The 19,313-nt window shown below is 46.0% G+C and overlaps 1 long non-coding RNA gene across 2 annotated transcripts; it reads right to left on the bottom strand.

Moving 5' to 3' along the window:
* Positions 1–5,167: 5,167 nt before the first annotated feature.
* LOC117310337 (uncharacterized) lies at positions 5,168–18,184 on the bottom strand. 2 transcript variants are annotated; one of them, XR_012329391.1, is made up of 3 exons: positions 10,417–18,184; positions 8,416–9,377; positions 5,168–7,475 (listed from the first exon to the last, which is right to left on the bottom strand). It is a non-coding gene; the product is annotated as an uncharacterized lncRNA (long non-coding RNA). The 2 variants fall into 2 exon arrangements; XR_004524504.2 differs by lacking the exon at positions 10,417–18,184 and having other exon boundaries at positions 8,416–8,719; positions 9,160–9,792.
* Between the last annotated feature and the right edge of the window lie 1,129 nt (positions 18,185–19,313).

Genomic DNA, 19,313 nt, shown 5'->3' with positions numbered 1-19,313 from the left:
GGGTTGCTTTTCCGTCTGTCATCCTGAGTTGCGGGCTCTGTGCCCGTGTGTGTGTGTGTGTGTGTGTGTGTGTGTGTGTGTGTGTGTGTGTGTGTGTGTGTGTGTGTGTGTGTGTGTGTGTGTGTGTGTGTGAGTTGCGGGCTCTGTGCCCGTGTGTGTGTGTGTGTGTGTGTGTGTGTGTGTGTCTGATGGAGAGAGCTTCGTGACTGATTGTGTGTCCGAACTCCTGTCTCTTCCCTTGTGAGCCTTGGTCAGTGTTCTGAAACAGGGATGTCTTCAGAATCACTCTCCACGGAGCCCTGGCTTCGGTAGGACAGACAGACACCCAAGGGCTACAGGTGGTTCTGGACCTCGTCGACAAGAAGCTCACGGTGGTCCCTACATATACCCCCAAATTAACGGGGTCCTTCACGTCCCTCCAAGCTCTCTCCACAATCCTGTATCTCAAAAGCCTCCAGCGACTTTCTTCTCCTCCCTGTGTCTTCAGCCCGAAGTTAGAAACAGCGTCCTGGAGAAACGTCCCCAGACCTCCTGTGTCGTGTGTTGAGCCCACGCTCTGTAATGGGTCCTGCGTTAAATCTCGTCCTTTGGGACACCTGGGTGGGACACCTCCAGCAGCCTCTGACAGGTGCCTGCCTAAATCCTTTCCTTCCTCAGGGATCTGTGGCTTACAACTCAATTCGGTGTTCACTTCTGGCCGTTTTCATCCCAGCCTCACACCCCATCATCGTGCAAAAAGGTGCGTGGGTCAGTGAAATTCAGGAAGAAAGGAAAGCCTGACTGATAAAACGGGCCAAAGGCTCCCTGTCGCTTCCACCTTTTTCATTGGGCCAAAGTTTCCTGATTGAAGACCCTCGCCGTTCCTCACATAGGAAGCGTCACTGTCCTTGACCTCCACGCCAATTAGGATGCTTGCAAGCAAAGTACAGACACACCTCCAGGGGTGTTTCTTGCCGAAAAGCACAGCTCAGCCTGACGACCCATGGTCGCTGGGACCTTAAGAGGTTTCCTTAATGGGCTTTCCAGGTTTTCGCAGCTCATTCTCTGACCCTTCACCACCCCCAAAGGGGAAGGTCGGTCATCAAAGAATGAATGTCACAAAGCAGATGTCGTGAAGCAGACAGCTGTAGCGGTAGCAGACTGGGCGCTTTACGCTTTTCACGGCGTGGGACCCTTGCTCTACAAAGACCCCAGCAGGGATGTGGCCAGTGTACATTCTCGAGTCAGTTGGAAGGCTGCTCATTTTCTCACACTCTGGGCTCAGTACACACCCCCTGAAGGAGGGCGTGGTGCTCTGGGGAGAAAAGGAGGGTCTCTCTCCTTTCACTCCCCAGAGAAGTTCACCTGAAGTGTGCACACACACAGATTTCTCACCTTCCCAGGGTCGACTTGTAGTCTTCAGCTCCCAGTCTGACCACGGGGCACAATAAACTGACAATTACATAATCCCATTCTGGGTTAAACTGTAGGAGCATTTGGTTGCCTCAAATAATTAGTCTTCACCAGCAGCTTCACATCTAGAGCAAATCAGCTAGAGATGCAGAGCGGGTTCAAAATGGAAATCACCACGGAATAAGATGTTGCGAAAGTGGACAACGCTTGGTGACAGCCAGATGTCTCTGTGAGATGCACCAGGTACTTAATCTTAAGAGAATTAGTAGCAGGTGAGCATCAGGCTCAGCGAGGACAAAAGTAAAAACAATAAACCTGAAAACTACAGGCAACTTGGAATAAGGATAAGGATCACAGCGGTGACTCCAAGACGCTCAGGAGTCTAGACTTCTTTGATCTTTCTGCTCCAACACTCCAACGTGTTGACTTCCACCCTCAAGCTTGCCACGTGGCTCAAGATGGCTGCTGAAGCTCCAGCCATCGTGTCTACATCCCTGGAAGCAGAAATGAGGGAGCAGCGTGGAATCAAAGGGCCTACCTTCTGGGACTTCCCTGGCTGCCCAGTGGTTAAGACTCTGCACTTCCACGGCAGGGGGCCAGGGTTCAATCCCTGGTCAGGGAACTGAGATGCTGTATGCCGGGCAGCCCTGCCAAAAATTAAAAACAAACCGAACAAAACAAAACAACGCCCGAAGAGCCTACCTTCCAACTCAATATTCTCAGCAGCCTTCCTAAATGTCCCACAGTGCTCCTAACCAAAATCCTATGAACTTAGTCACATGGCCACACCTAGCTGAATGAAAGGCTAGCAGACGTAATCTGTACACTAATCTGGGGACATTATCACCCTCTTCAAAAGGCAAAAACCTTGAGCTCAACTGAGAATGGGCTTCAGTTATCAACCAGCACTTTCTGCTCAGAGTGTCACAGAATAACTCACGTCGGGGCAGGTTAGAGATGGGGCCAACTGCGATTTATGAGCCCCAAATGCCAGCTTCTGGAGGACCACCATGCTCCCCTCCACTCGTAGCCCCAAACAAGCCAAGCGCTCGCTCTGCCCTTTGGGGTTCTGGCCACTTCTCCCCTCTCATCACACGGTACACCCCTGCAACCCGTGTCCACTGGAGGTTAGACTCTGAAATGGGTGGGCAGGGTGGTGCTCCTTCTGGAAGCTCCAGAGGAGAGTCTGTCCTCTTGTCTCTTCCAGCTCTTAGGGGCCACCTCCACGGCTTGGCTCAGCAAAGGCTCATGGCCCCTTTGTCCATCTTCAAAACCAGGAGCACACACTCTTTCAATCTCTCTCTGTCTCTCTGTCTCTCAATCTCTCCCCCCATCTCCTTCTCTAACTCCACCCTCCTGCTTGCCTCTTACTAGGACGCTTGTCAAGACATACAGGGACCACCTGAGTACCGCAGGGTCAGTTCCCCATCTCAAGACCCTTAATCACTCCTGCAATGTCCCTGTTGCCACATAAGCTAACATACTCATGAGTTCCGAGCATTCGAGAACAGACATCTGGGGAGACGGGGGCTTTACTCAGCCAACCGCACCCACTTTAGGATTCTGAATAAAATAACAGAAGTAGAACAGCTGTTTCCAAAAGATATCAGCTGCTTTGGTGACCGTTATCTGAGTGCTTCAGCGGATGGATTCTAAAGCATCGTGATATTTCAGAGCATTAGGCTTGGCCTCCGTTGGACACTATCATATGTGGGAACACATTCACGGGACAGGGCTTCAACGTGCTGCGTGTTCAAAAAATTCACCGCTGTCACAGGTTCACATCAAGATTTAGGATACCTTGTGAACACACATGGCAAAAATCAAAATCGTTATTCACCCTCCAGAAGAGCACGTGTTTGACAAGTGAGTTGCATTTCACTTCAAAGAGAAAGTCAAGCGGAGAAGACTTGTTTTTGACATAAATGGGTGCTAGGTACAGCAGAAGTTGAGAAAGCTTGTACGTAAGGAAAGTATAAGGCTGACTCTTAGATTGTGGTTAAAATTCACGGTAACAAACGCAGCAACGACTTATTGCACTCACGATATGGGTTGTTATGTTAATACAGATCGAGTTGGCAAGATAACTACGCAGAGAGCGCCCTCGCCCCTTTTCCAGGTGAGGACACAGTGAGAAGACGCCGTCCAGGAACCAGGAACTGCGTCCTCCCCAGACACAGAACCTGCCTCACCGGGATCTTGGGGGTTGCGCTTCCAGAACTGTGAGAAAGAAATGTCTGTTGTTTATGAGACCCCCAGTCTGTGATATCCTGTGACGGCGGCCTGAACGGACTAAGACGGGGGCCTTGTGGAGGGTGCACGAGGCAGGATGCAGGATGCGAGGTGGCTGATCTGGGGTCAAACGTGAGCTCAAACCGAGGGCACTTGGTAGAGAAGAAACTTCTGTGAACTTCACAGCCTGCCCTGGGAGCTCTGACGCCTGGTCTCAGCAAATACCTGACATCTGCTCAGTCTAAAAAGACTTTCCTCAGGGAGCCTCCTACACTGCTGGTGGGAATGTCAAGAGGTGCAGCCACTATGAAGAACAGGATGGAGGGTCCTCCAAACACGAAAAATAGGACTTCCCTGGTGGCGCAGTGGTTGAGAGTCCGCCTGCCGATGCAGGGGACACGGGTTCATGCCCCGGTCCGGGAGGATCCCACGTGCTGCGGAGCGGCTGGGCCCCTGAGCCGTGGCCGCTAAGCCTGCGCGTCTGGAGCCTGTGCTCCGCAACGGGAGAGGCCACAACAGTGAGAGGCCCGCGTAACGCAAAAAAACCCAAAAACAAACAAAAAAATGAAAAATAGAGCTCCCATACGATCCAGCAATCCCACTCCTGGGCATATACCCTGAGAAAACCGTAACTCAAAAAGACACATGCGCCCCAATGTTCATTGCAGCACTATTTACAATAGCCAGGACACAGCAGCAACCTAAGTGTCCATCGACAGATGAATGGATAAAGAAGATGTGGCACATACATACAATGTAATATTACTCGGCCATAAAAAGGAACGAAACAGTTATTTGTAGTGAGGTGGATGGACCCAGAGTCTGTCATACAGAGTGAAGTAAGTCAGAAACAGAAAAACAGATACCATATGCTGACACATATATATGGAATCTTAAAAAAAAAAAAGGGTCTGAAGAACCTAGGGGCAGGACAGGAATAAAGACGCAGACGTAGAGAATGGACTTGAGGACATGGGGAGGGGGAAGGGTAAGCTGGGACGAAGTGAGAGAGTGGCATTGACATATGTACACTACCAAATATAATATAGACAGCTAGTGGGAAGCAGCCGCATAGCACAGGGAGATCAGCTTGGTGCTTTGTGACCACCTAGAGGGGTGGGATAGGGAGGGTGGGAGGGAGATGCAAGAGGGAGGGGATATGGGGATATATGTATACGTGTAGCTGATTCACTTTGTTATACAGCAGAAACTAACACACCATTGTAAAGCAGTTATACTCCAATAAAGATGTAAAAAATAAAAATAAAAATTACTTTAAACATGAAAAAAAAGATGTGGGGTGTGTGTGTGTGTGTGTGTGTGTGTGTGTGTGTGTGTGTGTGTGTAATGGAATATTACTCAGCCATGAAAAGAATCAAATAATGCCATTTGCAGCCACATGGATGGACCTAGAGATGATCATACCAAGTGAAGTAAGTCAGACAAAGAAAGACAAATATCATATGATATCACTCATGTGGAATCTAATTTTTAAAAAATGCTATAAATGAACTTATTTACAAAACAGAAACAGACTCACAGATTTTGAAAACAAACTTATGGTTACCAAAGGGGGAAGCGGGGGGTGGGGATAAATTAGAAGCTTGGGATTAACATATACACACTACTATATATAAAATACAACAAGGACCTACTGTATAGCACAGGGAACTCTACTCAGTACTCAATACTCTATAATAACCTATATGGGAAAACAATCTGAAAAGGAATGAATATATGTATAACTGAATCACTTTGCTGTACACCTGAAACTAAAACAACATTGTAAATCAACTATACTCCAATAAAATTTTAAAAAATAAAATGACTTTAGTATGGATTTTGACCAAATCTTGCTTTCTTACACGAACAAGATAACGGCATTGAAACGCAGAATGATGAGAGAGAAAGACAGACAGCGGGCATTGGCTCTTCCTAATATTTAAAGACACGTCCCTAAGCTCTTGAGAGACAGGGTAACCCGTGAAGTCACCAGCGTCCTGGGATGGGCACCGTTTTCATCTCCAACTCACGGCTAAGGGAACAGAAGCCCAGAGAAATTGGGGAACGAGGCCAAGTTTCCACAAGCAGTAAGTAGAGACATCCTTAGAAGAACTGGGTCTGTAATATGGCAAAGACAGTAGGACACACCAGTTCCTTATTAACAGTGCCACAGATTGCAGGGAACAGGGATTTTTCTGTTTGTTAGTAGCGGCTTTCATTGTCCAGCGTTTAAATTATCAGTGGAATTTCCATTGGACTGTGTGTATCTTTGATGAACGTGGCCTGTGGGTATGAAGAGCCACATCTGAGCAGCAAATAAAGTAAGATGTGTTTATTCCAACCGATGTTATGAAGTTCTAGGAAGGCAAATACTATAAGACTGGGGCTAGAGAAAAACAAACGGAGCACAGTCCTTCTGATTTAAGAGTATCCCGCTTTTGCGTTTTTGCGGTAACACAGCAATGCTCTTACACACTCTGGATGGCTCTCTCCGCCTCTCTCGTATTTAATGAGATTGGACGAGGCATCTTAAGCCATTCATCTGCAATCTACGCACGAGTGGATTTTAAAGAAGTGGGCGAAACTGTGCTGTCGTGTCGCGGTCAGGTCTGTGCACCTCAGCCAACACAAGCACACGTCAGGTGTGAGAAGAACCAGGCAGGTGCAAACACCTTTACCCTTCTGAGAACGTGGAACGTGCAAATGCAGACACGGCGATTCCTTGAAAGGCCTGTAAAATGCCATTTAACAGAAACACACTGAGAATATGTTTTAAAGGTAGCAAAACGCAGCACAGATGGAAGAAAGAACCCAGAGAACGTGAGGAACAGAGAAAGCCAGTCTGGGTGGATCACAGAAAAGAGGAACGTACGATATTTGTATTCAACAGCAAGAGTTTGGAAACGGTCTGAAACCCTGGGACCACTGCCTAAAATTTTCCACTTTCCTCAGCCAGACTAGAAACTGCATTAAATATTTAAAAAAAAAAACAAAACCGTGAAGGTTTTTGCACCAAGAAAAATACATCCATCCGTTGTAGCATCTCATGAACTAAAGCAGAATGGAAAAACCAGAACCAAGCCATGCTCCTAAGGTGATGCCCACATGCAAAGGAAACGGGCCAGGGGTTGGAGGTGGGAGTTCAGATTTCCGAGGAGTGTCAAATTCTGGTCCTCGTTTGAGCTGCAGTGAGGTGACTGACTACCTCTGAATCTCTCACAGGTTGGGCCTTTCCAACTCAACAGCACCAAATCCCTGAAAGCCATTATTTCAAGCCCAGCTTTACAGCCAGATAAGTTGAGAAGCCACAAAGCAGTATCATTTCTGGGGCGCTGAGATGGTGCCTAGATGAGTTGCTAGAGCTGCCGTAATAGAGTAGCACAGACAAGGAGGCTTAAATAACAAACATTTATTTCTCCCCGCCCTGGAGACTGGAGTCTGAGATCCAGGTGTGGGCAGGGCTGGTCCCTCCCGAGGCCTCTCTCCTGGGCGTGCAGACGGCCGTCTCCTCCCTGTGTCCTCACGGGGTCGCCCCTCTCTGCGCGTCTGTGTCCTGATCTCCTCTTCTTGTAAGGACACCAGTCCTGTGGGATCGGGACCCACCCTAATGACCTCATTTTACCTTCCTCACGTCTTTCAAGACCCTGTTTCCAAATACAGCCCCCTTCCAAGGTCCTGGGGGTGAGCACTTCAACATGTGGATTTCGATGGGACGCAATGAGCCCATCACAGGGTCCCGACAGAGTGCCTGGTGCCGAAACAGTCTGCGTGTGTCACTGGGTCTGCAAGTGTCACTGGTTTTTGCTCAGCATCTTTTTATGGAGCACGGGGACGCAGGCATCCACTGGCTTCAGACGACATGGCAGGAAAGAGAGGACAGTTTAGGTCAGCAAGCTCAGGTCATGAAGAACTTTCCATGCGACGCCTGACCGTTGTGATTTATCCTCTAGATCAGAGGCCGACCCACTGTAGCGCATGGGCCGAATCTGGGCCACCATCTGTTTCTCGTAAAAGAGTTTTATTGGCACAAGGCTACGCCGGTTCCCTGACATATTTTCTATGGCTGCTTTTGCAATAAAGTGGCAGAGTCGAGGAGCTGCCATGGAAGCCAGATACCCTGCAAAGCCTGAGATACAATGACTCCCCGACCAGTTCCAAAAAAAAAAAGAAAAAAAAATGAATATATGCCAATCCCTGCTCTAAATGACGTGGAGCGATTGGAAGGGATTTTACTCAGGAGAATGATACACGCATGTTTACAGGTTTACAATCATGCAAGGAGTCCTGTGGGGATTTGGACCAGAGGGGATTCACAGAGGCAGTAGGATCCCAAGGGAGACGGGGCATGGGGATGAAAGATGCGGATATGTGTGTCTCTCAGGGGGAAGCAGCGCCTGGTCCCGACAGCCTGAAATGTGCTTCGAGACACAGGTGGTGAGCCTGTCTTCTGAGCGAGAAAAGGGTGGATGAGGCATGTTTGGAAACGGTTACAGGGCTCAGCCCACGAGCTAAGAGGTAAGCACGGCACGTGAAGGGAGATTCCAGTGCCGCCTACAGACCTGGCGGGGTGGGACAGCACCGCTCAGTAGGTGACTGTCTCCGCGGGGACCTGAGCCCAGGGGTAGCCTTGGAGAACGTGGTCTTAGAGGCTGAGCCAGGCTCGCGGACTGCGGGGCTGGTGCCCGCCAGGGGGCCTCAAGGCAAGGCTGCTTTGCATCGGCCACTGTTAACAGGAGTGGCTGATGTGTTTCCAATGTCTATTGGGGTTGAAAATGCAGAACTCCCTACCCTGCGCCAGCCGTCCAGGCATGAATGATTTGATGAGTGAAGATGATCAACGCAGAGGGTGTAGACCTTGGTGTGAACTGTCTTGTCTCGGAAGATGAGGTTGGTTGAGACCCATCTGCTCCTTCCGAGTCACCCAGCTGGGTATGAGGGTCCTGGCTCACCGGAAGGAAGTGACTTTTAAAGCCGAGTGACAGAAATCGACTGGACGAATAAAAATACCTCTCACATCCCAGGGGAGAGACTCTTGAAGTGGCGTCAGCTGCCCTCTCGTGGACACAGTTTGAACAAAAAAGATCCCGTGGGCCTGTGACACAAAATACTTTTTCAGTTGTGGACGGGTTGTTTCCGGAATAAAGAGAGGAGAGAAATGTGCAAATGTTTCTTGTTAATTTATACAGTTGTTTAATCATCCACAAAACCACACTCAGCAATGTCAGCAGATATTCTGTATACAGACGGCTGGTAGGTTTGCAGTTCAAATGACCATGAAGTAAACTATTTCTTCCCTTTTGCAAAGATTAGGCAGTGATAAGTTTTTTTGTTTTTTTTTTAATGTTCTAATTGGCCACGTTTAAATCTGTGGGGTGTGCTTATCTTTGGAGAGTTTTGCAAGCTCCACTAGTGTCATCATGTAACATAATCCATCAGCAACCACAGAACCACGTCTGCTATTTCTATAGTTTTACAATCGTTGGCGCAAAGGCCCCTGAGGGCAACAGGTAGGAGGGGCAGGGTTTTCCGTACCTTCTTCTGCTTGGTTACAACACTTTCTTTTTTTATTCCTGGTTCCACAAGCACTTTTCAGAATGGAACAAGTATGTGGCAATACTTCATTGCTGGATCCATGAAGCCAGGCGGATCTGAGCCCACTTAGAGAGCCAGGGACTTTCCACAGTGCAGGGAGGAGCTGCTCAGAAGCATGGCGAGTAAGTGAAAGATGTTCCTGCTGTGTGTCATCCTTTCTGGTCCCGGTGGGTGACAGGGAAGAGACAAAAGGCAGCATATTCTAAAGGGTCCTCGGTGTGTTCATCAGACCCCACAGTCCTTGACAGGGACAACTGTACCCCCAGAGGACACTGGGCAATATCTGGAGACATTACGGTTGCCATAACTTGGGGGTAGGGGTGCAACTGGCATCTGGTGGGTGGAGACCAGGGATGCTGCTTAACATCATACAAGTACAGAGGACACCCCACCCCAGAACGGTACAGACCCAAATGTCAGGGTTGCTGATGCCAAGAAACCCCATGTTAGCATGGGAGATTCTATCTGTCTATCTGTCTACCCATTCATCTATACATCCATCCGTCCGTCCATCCATCCATCCATCCATCCATCCGTCCATCCATCCATCCATCCATCCATCCGTCCATCCATCCATCCAACCATCCATCCATCCATCCATCCATATGTCCATCCGTCCATCCATCCATCCGTCCATCCATCCATCCAATCTATCCATCCATCACTCCATCCATCCATCACTCCATCCATCCATCCATCCAACCATCCATCCATCCATCCATCCGTCCATCCATCCATCCATATGTCCATCCATCCATCCGTCCATACATCCATCCATCCATCCATCCATCCATCCATATGTCCATCCATCCATCCGTCCATACATCCATCCATCCATCCATCCATCCATCCATCCATCCGTCCATCCATCTACCCATCCATCCATCCAAGCTTATCTGCCTATCATCTATCTATCTATCCACCCATCTATCTAACTGCTATTGCTGTTGTTTCTCTCAAGACCTCAGACTAATACACATGGTATTGAGGGAGGAAAGCCGATGTCTCTATTCATGAAAACAAGAATAGTGGGACAGTAGGCAAGACTGGGGTGTGTGGGCAAGCAGAGTGGAGCCCAGAGAGCAGCCCCATGGAGTTCTGGAAGGGCCCCCCCACCTACTGGGTCATAGAAACCCTGGTCCCAAGTTCCCCAGTCCGTAAGTGTTGGATTCAGACCAATCAAGTTCCCTTTATCACCTAATAAATACTCCATTAGGCCACCACAATTTGAGTGAAGGATTCTCAGAACAGGACAAAGAACAGCTTCCTGCTACACTGAGGATCTTTGTAGATTTTCCCGGGACTGAGCACTTTCCAGGGATGTGGAGACTTTAGTTTTAAAACCATGAACTTCTCAGGTAGGCTGGGACGACCTGGTCACCCTAATTCCTGGGATGGGGGAAAAATCAAATAAGTAAAGAGCTGTGAGAAGCAAAATTTGTCTAAGTCGTAACTTGCTCAGGGAAACACCATTGCCCGGGGTAGGGGACAGGCAGGGGCTTGAAAAAAGGAGGGCTGTCAAGGAACACCAGATGTAAAAAGATGGATCAGGCCACGTGTATTTCGCAAATATGATTCTATTATCATTTCCCGCCAGAGTTAAACGTTTCCTTTAAATAGACCCACCTATTCTCCAGAGTGGTTTCAGAGGACTTCACTGGAAAGCAACTGAATTTGTAAAACAGAAAATATGAACAAAACTTAATTCTACAGTATTTTAGGAAACAAGGGATCATTATCTGACATTTCAAATTTAAATCCCAATAGATATCAGGCCTTCCAAAGATAAGAATAAGGAGAATGTGCTTAAAATCCCAAACTCAGGTATACTCACGGGCTTCCTGTCTTGCGCTTGCCACCCTTCTGACTACAGGACACAATGAGCCTGCGACTGAAACTGTATTTCCAAGATCTGTGGAGGTCTGCCATCTTTGCACAGAGCGCAGCCCAAGAACTTCAACCTAATTCTTTCCACTGAGCCAACAAAATCAAGTATCTGCAAAGCATGATGGGCACTGGCGAGCGGTGAGGGTATACAAGATGTGAATGGCCTTCATGGGGGAGTCAGCTCTGGGAAGAGGAAAAGCTCACACACGTTCTACAGATCAATGGGTTCACTCTGCATTGAATCCATGAATTAAATGCTCAGATAATCCCAGGGCCTGCTTTCCTGAGAAGCTGAAAAGCACCATCACCACAACTACCAGCATCCCAACAAGGAACGGAGTACCTTTAGATGATCCAGGTTTTGTGCAGGCTTGAAGCTTACAGAATCTGGGGGGTATCGACGGAAAAGATGCACAGCCTAAAAGCTGTGAGTTCTGTTTGATTCGGGGACCTGACTGAGGACTACAGCCCAGGAGACAGACTCTCAGAGCTCTGAGAGGAGGCTCCAAAGAGCTCAGGGAAGAGCCTGGGTATACAGGAGTTTTTGCTGAAAAAAGCGCCCCCAAAACACGTGCAGTTGAGCATCATAGTTACTGCTAATCACAAAAAACCAGACATCTCAGGTCAATGAGTTTCACACTTTTCTATGCACGGGAAGATGCGAGAGTCTGGGCTCACTGAAATCATTCCTTGGATATGCACCTTATCTGTCTAGGGCCAGGATACTGTTTTCCTCCATCCGAGAGTGCACCACTGGGGCCAGCTGCAGTGGCTGATGGCTTGATGGCAGGAAACATTCACTGTTTATCAGAATGGCAGGTGGTATTCTTTGTCCACAGTGGCCATTTGAGAAAACAATTCAAACGTATCCTACATTTGGAAACTGAAAATAGAGTCGTCATAGGATCCAGCAATCCCACTCCTGGGCATATATCCAGATGAAACCCTAATTCAGAAAGATCCATGCACCCCTATGTTCACGGCAGCACTATGTACAGGAGCCAAGACATGGAAGCCACCTAAGTGTCCACCAACAAGTGGATGGTTGAAGAAGATGTGGTACATGTATACAATGGAATACTACTCAGCCATAAAAAAGAATGAAATCATGCCATTGGCAGCAACGTGGATGGACGTGGAGGGCGTGATGCTCAAACAAGTCAAAGACAAATACTGTATGATCTCACTTATACATGGAATCTAAAAACTACACCAAACTCGTGAATATAACGAAACAGAGGCAGACTCACACGTGTAGATAACAAATGAGCGGTTCCCAGTGGGGAGAGGGAAGGGGGAGGGGCAGGATAGGGGGAGGGGAGTAAGAGGTACAAACTATTATGTAGAAAATAAATAAGCTACAGGGATCTGTCGTACAGCACAGGGAATACAGCCAATATTCTGTAATAACTGTAAGGAGAAAGTAACCTTCAAAAATTATATAAAATTAAAAAAAATTATTAGAATAAAAAGTGAGGTATTCAAGGCCATTTAGCGCGCTCACAATATTGTTCCGCCACCACCTCTTTCCGGTTCCTGAACGTTCTCATTCCCCCAAAGGAGACCCCATCCCCGGGAGCCGTCACTCCCCGTTCCCCTCCCCCAGCCCCTGGCAGCACAAACCCACTGCCTGTGTCTGTGGACTGGCCCGTTCTGGACGTTTCCGGTCAATGGAATCGCACACTGTGTGTCCTTCTGGGTCTGGCTTCTGTCACTAAGCATCATGGGTTTGAGGCTCACCCACATGGGAACACAGATCCCAGCTTCATTCTTTCTGTTTACGGGGCTTCGTAGGGAAAGGGGCGCTGGCTGCTCTGAGCCTTCCAGGGGAGCGTCTCTGGATCCCTCTGTGGACCTATCATCCCCACATGGCTTGACTTAACGCGGATGGTGAAAAGACTCTCATCTCCACTTTGGAACCATGGATTCACGTCTCCACCCACTCATGACAATGAACAGAAAGGAGGAAGCTCTCGTCAGATCATAGAACACTCTGCTCCTTTCCCCTAAATATATCTGGAGGTTTGAACTGGTTTCAGCACATCGTTACATGTTTCCCTTACACACGCCCATCTGTTCTCTGCATATTTTCCCTTAACCTGCCACATAATAAATTATAGGACTCTTGAAAACTTAGGAAACAGAGGGAAGCACATGTGTGAAACCTCTGTGTGAAACCTGATTTTGCATTACGTATTGCTGGGAAGGGAGAGGCTGGAAACCAACCGAACCAACAGACTTGCAGTCTTCCGAGGTTAAGGGAAAAGTGGGAAAATACATGTAATATCTTCCCCCAGTGATGATCTGATTGCCAGAGGGTTTATAGGAACATACAGAGAGAAGCTCAGAAACGTGAGGAATTTCTGTAAGGATGTCAAGGCAGGTGTCTGGAGTTGTGATAATATTAGGATTCTGCGTCTACACAAAAAAGCATCGAGGAAAATGCAATGTTTTCACTCTCTTTTCACTCCGATTTCGTTATCCTACTTTGGAGGAAATTAACCACGTTTTAGGGGAAAAAAATATTTCCAAAAATAGGGGCCACGAATGGCTATCTGTGCCTTCAGCGCTGCCCTGAAGATGAGCGGCAGTGCTTTTAGGGGTGAGGATGGTGGAGGATGTCATGGAAACAACTGGCGAGGACAAAGCAGCTGGGGCAGGTTTCCGGATTGTCAGAGTTACGGTAGAAACTCATCTACCCCCTGTTTTATTGTTGTTTGCCATGTACTGGAAAGGAGATGTTTTAGATAGGTAATAGATATAGATAGATAGGTAATCGATGAATAGATAGATAAATAGATGGTAGAGATGACAGAGTGATAGATGGGTAGGTAGATAGATGATAGGTAGGTAGATAGATGATAGATAGATAGATAGATGGTAGATAGATAGGTGATAGATATAGATAGACGATAGATAGATATAGATAGATGATAGATACATAGGTGATAGATAGATGATAGATATATAGACAGATAGATATAGATAGGTGATAGATGAATAGATAGATGGTAGAGATGACAGATTGATAGATGGGTAGGTAGATAGATGATAGGTAGGTAGATAGATGATAGATAGATAGATGGTAGATAGATAGGTGATAGACATAGATAGATGATAGATACAGATAGATGATAGATACATAGGTGATAGATAGATGATAGATATATAGACAGATAGATATAGATAGGTGATAGATGAATAGATAGATGGTAGAGATGACAGATTGATAGATGGGTAGGTAGATAGATGATAGGTAGGTAGATAGATGATAGATAGATGGTAGATAGATAGGTGATAGATATAGATAGACGATAGATATAGATAGATGATAGATACATAGGTGATAGACAGATGATAGATATATAGACAGATAGATATAGATAGGTGATAGATGAATAGATAGATGGTAGAGATGATAGATTGATAGATGGGTAGGTAGATAGATAGATGATAGATAGGTACATAGATAGATGATAGATATAGACAGATGATAGAGAGATAGAGGATAGATAGGTGATTTAGATGATAGATACATATAGATAGATAACAGATAGATGATAGAGATAAATGATAGATAGAGATAAATGATAGATGATAGATATAGATAGACAATAGATATAGATAGATGATAGATAAACAGATAAGTGATAGATAGATGATAGATAGATAGATATAGACAGACAGGTGATAGATGAATAGATGGTAGATGACAGATTGATAGATACATAGATTGATAAATACATATAGATAGGTGATAGATGAATAGGTACATAGATACATACATGCAGAGATATATAGATGACAGAGATGACAGACAGAGAGATATTTACATGTATAGCTAACACTTTATCCCCTGTGGCAAGGGCAGAGGTATCAGCCTGCTTATTTTCTCTCTCAGTATAGAACCTGACGGTAACATGAGCACATTGCTATGGTGATAACTTCCATGTGTTAATAACACACCGCAAGGCACCTGCACAAGACAAGCACACACTGCGTCTTCCTTCCTGAGTTTAAGAGAATTTCTCTCTTTTTTTTACTTTTACTTCACTGTGGTAAGAACACAACTTGAGACTCACCCTCTTTAACACATTTTTAAGCATACGATTCGTCAGTATTGACCACAGCCATGATGTTGAATAGCAGATCTGTAGAACCCAGTCATCTTCCTAATTTCCCCCAAAGTCAGCGGTTTGGAAACCTAATTAACAGGTCACCAAAATATATATACAATGGAATACCACTCAGCCATAAAAAAAGAATGAGATTACGCCATTTGCAGCAACATGGATGGACCTAGAGGTGATCATACTAAGTGAAAAGTCAGACAAAGACAAATATCCTATGCTATCGCTTATATGTGGAATTAAAAAAAATGATACATACGAACTTATTTACAAAACAGAAACAGACTCACAGACATAGAAAACAAACTTATGGTACCAAAGTGGAAAGCCGGGGGGGGGGGAACAAATTAGGAGTTTGGGATGAACAGACACACACTACTATGTGTAAAACAGATAATCGACAAGGACCTACTGTGCAGCACAGGGAAATACAGTCAATATCTTGTAATAAACTATGATGGAAAGAATCTGAAAAAGAATATATATACATAACTGAATCACTTTGCCGTGCACCAGAAACTACCACAACATTATAAACCAACTATGCTTCAATTAAAAAAAATAATTTAGAAAAAGGTCGCCAAAGACCATATCCTTCAAGGTGGCATCACCATGCTTTTTGTGTCAGTGAATAACCTAACAAAAACGCAAATGATATCCACCCGACTGTATTCATTCTGCATTAGACATAACTACATTCTTCAGCTACGTTTGTCGGGGAGAAAACAGTGTTTTATGACCTAAAGGGTTAAGCAAGGAGTGGTCTCCAAAGAGCGGTGACTGTTTTCACCAGCGGACACTCAGCAATGTCTGCAGACATTTTTAGTTGTCGTGCTGGGGGGAGGGGTGCTCCTGGCACCTGGCGGGTGGAGACCAGGGAAGCTGCTCTGCACCCCACAGGGCACAGCACGCCTCCCAACAAGGAGGTCCCTGGCCCCAAATGTCCACAGCACTGAGACTGAGAAACCGTGACCTGAAGAATACATTTAGAAATAACTGGAGCGTGACATTTATGCAAAGGACGTTAACAGGATGGCCAGCCTTAAAACTTCCTTTCTTTTTTGAAGTGAATGTTATTCTCAGAAAGGCATCTCAGATTTCTCTGCAAACGTACCTCAATTCTGGAGAGTTAAAAGCAGAAGTTAAGTACTCAAAGGAAATGAAAACAAGATCTTGAAGAGACAGGTGCACCCCGATGTTCATGGCGGCCTTATTTATGCACAGTAGCCGAGATATGGAAACCACCTAAGCGTCTGTCTCGAATGAATGGATAAAGAAGATGTGGTCTGTATACAATGGAATAACACTTGAGCCATTAGCAAGAAGGATATTCTGCCATTGGTGACACCACGGATGGACCTCGAAGTCATTATGCTAAGTAAGATAAGTTAGGGAGAGAAAGACAAATACTATCTGATCTCACTTACGTACGGAATCTGAAAAAGAGCTGACCTTGTAAACATACACAGTACAACGGCGGTTATGAAGAGCTGGGAGGGTGGGTGAATTGGGGAGATGGTTAAGAGAATAAATGTCTGACCAGGAGATCAATAACTCCCGGAGACGTAATGCAAAACGTAGTGATTACGGACAATACGGTGTTATAAACATCAAACTTGCTAAGAGACTAGATCTTAGTATTTCCATCACATTATATGATGTGATAAAGTCACTAACTGCCTACAAGGGCAGAACGTGCAATACATGTGTCAGGTCAACATGTTACACACCTGAAATTCACACAATGTTACGTGTCAAATATATTTCAATTTAAAAAGTGTGAGTTGAAAGGCGGGAATGAAAGTGTCCTGGTCACCAACCTGGAATATTAGGGAATTTGGGGCACGGTACACACAGCAGGCAGCACGTTCCTTCTTAGAGAAAAGTGAGAAAGTTATAACAGACACATCTGATGGTGCAGGGAGGGGCCCTCGGACCCATGCAGGTCCCCATCATTTCCAGAAGGAAGCTGGGCTTCTCACCCAGACCCTGTCTGTCCCCGCAGGCCACAGCCCCACCATTGATTGCAGCCCTCAGAACGGCTGCCTCTGACCTGCCCCATCTTCTCGTCCCCTCCTTCCTGGCCTCAGGTCAATGCTCCAAAAGCCAGTTCATCAGAGGATCGATTCCTAGAAACGATGTTTTACTGGCTTACCAAAAACATGTTCCTAGGGTAGCCCTCACCCCCGGGAAGCAGAGCTGCAGGCTGGGCTGGGCGCTCATTCACCTGACTGCCTGTCTTTCCTGGGGCAGAGGGACGGTCTGCCCCAGCTCACTCCTTGGTAGCAGCTGACAGCTGGGACACAGATAATCAGACATCCCTTAGAGAGCTTTTAGGAAAATAAAATAAAACCGGTCAAGGAACAGCTACTGGGCTTCTTTATCTTAAATCATCCGATGTGACAGGAATTGCCGTACACTTCATGAACAGTAAAAATGGTCAAACGTTCACCAAAATCTTTGAGAGCTGTTAAAATCATCTATCTATCTATCTATCTATTTATCTATCTATCTTATTATGCATCTATCTACCTATCTACTTGTTTCTATTATCTAGGGAACTAGACAGCTTGCTACCTAGCTAATATCTGTCACCAGTCTGCTATATATCTATGTCTATCTACCTATCTACAATTTATCTAACCTAGCTACTCTCTTTCATGATACATTATGATCTATTCTATTTAACCTTATTTATTTATTTTTCAATTATATATACTTATAGATAGGTAGATAGATAGATAGATAATTTGTAAAACGTACAAGTACTTAAAATGCAACATTTTTGGGGGGTGAAATGGGTGACTTGGTAATTGCCGAAACGGCTCTTGGAGGACTTAGTGATGCGTCTGATTCCCTTTTGATTCACTCCTGCACCCAGCCCTGCTGGGGGCATGCCTGGGACGCCTCCCCCCACTCGCTCTGCCCACCTCAGCCTCCCACCCCTGCACCCTGGCCAGCCTGCTTTGCAGAGCCCCTGCTCCCTTCCTGTCCCCCCAACACGTCTGGCTCCATCCCTTATCCTGTCCACTCTGGTTGGCGGTCGTCTGTCCATCCCTCCCAAGCCCCTGGAAAGCACCCCAGAGGCACACGGGTTTTCCTCAACTTGTTTTCCCCATACCGGGCCCGACGTTGTCAACAATGACCACGCCGTAAACGTCCAAGCAAATGCTCTCACTGCTTAGTTCTTTCTACAACTGCCACTGAAGGAGTCATAAACGACGGTGCTAATTTTTAACTCCTATGATCCAATCCACAATACACAGGGAGTGTACTTCCAGTTCCAGAAAGTGGCTTTTAGGCAGTCCACTCCTAAAAGTCCCTTGAGCATAATGTGCAATAAAATATAAGTCCGGCAGTGTTTTTTCAGCCAGACCTTCCCCCACCGCGAATCCAGCGCATCTGGTTCTATTTCAGGGCGAAGGAATTTAAATGTGCTTTGTCAGAAGGCTTCACGGCACACATGTGCACGTATCAGGGTGCTTTGGGGGACTTTTCTGATATTTGCTAGTGGTGGGGGGGGGACAATTTGTGTCCCTGATTCCGCAGGTCTCCCTCACTGACATATGTGTAAAGAACTGGATGTAAATTTCATTTTCACATCTCTGTTTTTCCTTATTTTGTTCAATTCCTACTTTCTCACTGGAAGAAACATGATCCAATTTTCCTGGAAAATCATCACGAGATTTAAATCCTATATATCTTTTAAGTATCTCCTAACGTCTGGGGGAAAAAAAAACCCTGAAAATTATCATTGAGATTATTTACATATTTTTGAATGTTTTAATGAGGTTACACAGGATTGGTAGGAAAAATCAATGCCTCTTGTAACAGGGAATCATATGCAGATTTTTGAAAAAAAAAAGCGTGTACATTTCGTGCAACGCCAGGGAGTCCAAATCTGACTTTCTCCTAAAATAAAAGAGACTCCAGAAATTCTTTTCTCCAAGTTTAGAAACCATTCTAAAACTTCATGAGTTTGCTGTTTTGATCATAATTTAAATTTCTTCCAGATTTGTACCCTTAGAAAAAAAAATATGGCTTCATGCTTTTAGTGGAGAAAGATCAAAATAGTAC

Source organism: Tursiops truncatus, chromosome X (genome assembly GCF_011762595.2).
Source record: "Tursiops truncatus isolate mTurTru1 chromosome X, mTurTru1.mat.Y, whole genome shotgun sequence".
NCBI lineage: Eukaryota > Metazoa > Chordata > Mammalia > Artiodactyla > Delphinidae > Tursiops > Tursiops truncatus.
Note: the sequence above shows the minus strand (reverse complement) of the source record. Positions and strands in the feature narration are given on the sequence as shown.